This window comes from Chinchilla lanigera, unplaced genomic scaffold (genome assembly GCF_000276665.1).
Source record: "Chinchilla lanigera isolate Chin_1 unplaced genomic scaffold, ChiLan1.0 scaffold00047, whole genome shotgun sequence".
NCBI classification, from domain to species: Eukaryota; Metazoa; Chordata; class Mammalia; order Rodentia; family Chinchillidae; genus Chinchilla; species Chinchilla lanigera.
Genome location: NW_004955448.1, coordinates 930041 through 934317, shown reverse-complemented (window position 1 = coordinate 934317; position 4277 = coordinate 930041).

The following is a 4277-nucleotide window of genomic DNA, read 5'->3' as shown; positions in this document are numbered from 1 at the left end:
CCATAGACAGAGAATGTGCTAACCAGCAAACACGGATCTGGGGCCTGCTTCTAGTTATGCTTCTCCTTGCAAGCTATTTAACTGGCGTTCATCAGCCCTTACAGTTTCTTGGTGTCTCTGTGTGCCAGCATTTAAGTTTCTGAGTTAACACAGCTGAATACCACATTCCAGAACAAAGGCTCCCACATAAACCGTCCTAAGACTGGGGATGCTGTCCTGTCCTGGTGTCACGGTTTGTGGCTGGGTGTCCCCCAAAGCCTCGTGCACTCATGGCGTCCTAGAGTTTGTGACTGATCCATGATCCAATGCTGGGATTATGGGTGTGAGCGCTGCACCCGCCCTGAGGCGGGCAGCCTGCATCCGATACAAGGGAGGGAGAGAGGCTTTTGCTCCCTGCTGCTCCTCCTTTTCCGCTCCTGCTGTTTTTGCTCTCTTCTGCCACTATGAACTGTTGCTGTCTGCAGTGGGCCACCCTGCCTTGGAGCCAGCTGAGTATGGACTGAAAAACCCACACACTGTGAGCTGAGTAAAGCTTTCCTTCCTTGATTCTGGGCATCAGGTATTTTTGTCTCAACAATGAGAGAAAAGTAACCGAGACTCCTGTGATCAGCCACCCTTCAGTCTACCTTCACCAGACTCCTTTGCATCAACCTGCACTAGTAAAATCCATTTTAAAAAGAGGCATAAAGTAACACAGGTAGAATTTCTTTTACAATCTACAAATGCAAGGAGTCGGGGATATAGCTCAGTGGCATAATCACCTGCCTGGCAAGCCCAAGGTCCTGAGTTCAATATCCGGTACCAAAAAAAAAAAAAAAAAAAATACAAATGCAGTGTGTAAATCCTACACACATGTACCTGGCAAGATGGTGCATATCCATAGAAATAGTGAAGCGCCTTCAGTAGTGTTCACCCTAGGGCTGACAGAAGAAGTTCTCTTAAAGAAAATACTTGTAAAGAAGAGCTTGGTAGATAGAATGAGACTTTGAGTCAGTATTCACCCCCAAAATCTCTACAATCATCTATGAAGGGAGGGAAGAAACTTACTTTGCAAGAGGTAGAAGCTGAGCTGGGTGGGTGGCGCACTCTGGGAGGCTGAACCAGGAAACTTACAAGTTTGAGCCCAGCCTGGGCAATTTAGCAAGACTGTGCCTCAAGATACAAAGAAAGAAAGGGAAAAAAGCAAGCAAGCAAGAAAAGAAAAGCTAGAGAGAAAAAGAGAGAAAGAGAACACTCAGTGAGGAAGCCTTGGGTTCAGTCTCTAGTGCCACCAAGAAGGAAGGAAGGAAGGAAGGAAGGAAGGAAGGAAGGAAGGAAGGAAGGAAGGAAGGAAGAGGAAGGAAGGAAGGAAGGAAAGAAGGAAGGAAAGAAAAATAGAGATTGAGTTCACCTGCAAGGCTACAAGTTCCATTATCCTGGAAATGTATATTGAATAATCTTCTAGTGACGCAAGCATCAATGGTAAAGCCTTTGCAGAATTGGAGTTGTTTTGTTTTTAACTGTAGATTTCAAACTTACACAAGGGTAGTATAATGAACTCTTGGGTACCCATCACATAACTTCAGAAACAATCAGCTTGTGGCTAATTTTGTTCTATCAAAACCCCCACTCACTTTGCTCTGTATCCCACTCTTTTCTTTACCTTTTATGTGAAATTAAAATAAAATTTTGTAACAAAATAATAAGAGAATACCGGGAGTGATGGCACATGCCTGTAATCCCAGCACTTGGGAAAGCTGAGGCAAGAGGATTGTTGTGAGTTTGAGACCAGCCTGGGCTAAAAGTGAGTTCAAGGCCAGCCTGAACTGCATAGTGAGACCCTGTCTCAAAAAGACAAAAAAAAGAGAGAGAGAATAAGACACTGTGTATCATTATCTTCAAATAGTTCAAGAGCAAAATAGAAGATAGGTAAATAGGATGTAAGGAGAAGTTAAAATAATTTCTTAAATTACCTACTCTGCTGCTTAAAAAGTATTTTAATACATATAGTTCATTTCATTTATGCTACTAGTTTCTCTGAGTCCATTGAAAGGAAAGTTTTGTGCTATTGTCTGTTTGGTTTTTTTGTAATTTTTTTTTAATAGTAGGAAAATGTATTGGGAAAAGGAATGAGGAATAGGATAAGGAATAGGAATAGCACCTGAGAGATAGGAGGGGGTCCCGACTGGTGGCCCTTTTTTGTAATTTTGAATCAAATTTCAGACATCATTTCATTCTTCTTTTTTGAGACAGCATCTCACTATGCAGTTCAGGCTGGCTTTGAGCTCACTTTGTAATCTGGGCTGCCCTTGAACTCACAGCGATCCTCCTGCCTCAGCCTCTCAAGTGCTAGGATTGCAGGCATGCGCCACCATGCCTGGCTAGATGTCATTTCTGAGCTAGAGATTTTTGAGTTGAAGAGTGAACTTATTCTGACGCAATATGAAAATGATAACCGTAGTTAGAAGACTTACAGTTCTTCAGATTACAGTTCTCTTATAGTAATCTGTCTTCATCAGGTACGGGAGTAGTCTGCATTGTCCCTCACAGTACAGTGTCACTTACTCCTGCAGGCATGTGATGTGTGCTTGCCTTTAAGAGATTGTTTATAGGGAGTAAAACGTCAGTCAGAAGACTCAGAGAAAGGTGTACAGGCCAGAATCCCACCTTGAGCCATCAAAACTGACCTAATGTGGCTGGGTGTGACCTGTGGTGAGCCACAGAAGACCCTTACTGCCGCAGAACAAGGAGGCCCCTGTTCTAGGACTGAAGAGCCCAGACTATGAAAAAAGTGCTGAATCCTACTGTTCGGGTCAAAGTCACACTTTTCTGGATGAAAAACTAAAATGCATCCATCAGGAAGTGGACATTTCCGTTTGGAAATGGACAGCCATGGTGGACACTGATTGAAGGTAAGACAATGTCTTTCTCTCATGGACTATAGGAATTTGAGTTTCTGGACTCCCCTTAGGACAAGTAGGCCCAAGGGACACCTGCAAGTGGGAAGGAGGCCAGGCCCTGCCACACTGTTTCTGCCTGGGAGTTGGGCAGAGAGAGTCCAGGGTCTGGCTTGAGCATTCTGACAGAAGCCACATCTATGAAGAATTATAAGTTGTGTTTTGTGTTGTAGTTTCCATCCTTTATCTCTGAACCTTCAGTAAAATCATATAAAAGTTGCAATTTCTCCAGTCATGCTGAGAAATTAAGAAAAGAGGTTGAGGGCTAGGGGTATAGCTCCATGGTAGAGTGTGAGCTTCACGTGTGCAAGGCCCTGCATTCAAACCCTAGCACACAAGCACACAAAAAAAAACTGCACGCACATAGGAGACAAGTGGTATGAGAGAAAAGTTGCAACTTCTAGTTGAGAAGCCAGTCTTGAGGTGAATGAAGGTATCTGTTCAGAGGTTCAGTCCCAGAAGCCAGATGTGAATTTGCTATTGCACCATGTGTAGGATGAAAGTAAAAGAACTGTACCTTTTTAATAATCTCCAAGACCATGAATCCTCAGCCTATCAAGATAAAGAAATATTAATGTCCAGCATATATGTTTGAAGTTGTCTTAGTTACTTTTCTTGTTGCTGAGACAAAATACTGGACACCCAAAGTTAAAGGAGAAACGGTTTATTTGATTCACAGTGTGTAGAGGTTTCAGTCCATAGTTGGCTGGCTCCAAGGCAGGGTGGCATGGCAGAGGGGAATCACAGAGGAGGAACAGTTCGTGGTAGCGGAAGACACAAAGCAGCAAGGCAGCAAGCAATAAGCGACAAGCGATAAACAACACTCTCTCTGTCCCTTATATCCTATCCAGGCTACCCTTAGGGTGGGTAGCACTCCCACTCAGGGTGGGGCAGATTTAGTCCTAGGTTTGCACCATGAATTGATCCTAGCATCACATCCTTGATCCCAGCATCACAAACCCTAAATCCAGCCACTTCCTATACTCCCATAAGGCTTTGGGGTGACATCTGGATACAGACTGTAACAGAAGTGGGCAGTAAATTTCTAGTATACATAAAAAACAGTTAACAGAGTTTCTTCAAGGATGGAAATAGGGAAGCTAGCCAGAATTTTTACTTTTCACTTTATACTTTTTCATACATCTAACAAAAAAGTTTACAGACTCCCAGAGGGAGGGTCCCGGGTGCACAGGGAGCCTCGGGCGGGGAGCGCCGGTCTTTGGACCTGCGGCTCACTCCCGGCCTCGTAGGCTCCCTGAAGGAGGGCTTCCGGCGCACAGGGAGCCACGGGCAGGGAGCGCCCGTCTTCCGGCTGGCTAGCTTCCTGCCTCTTAGGCTCCC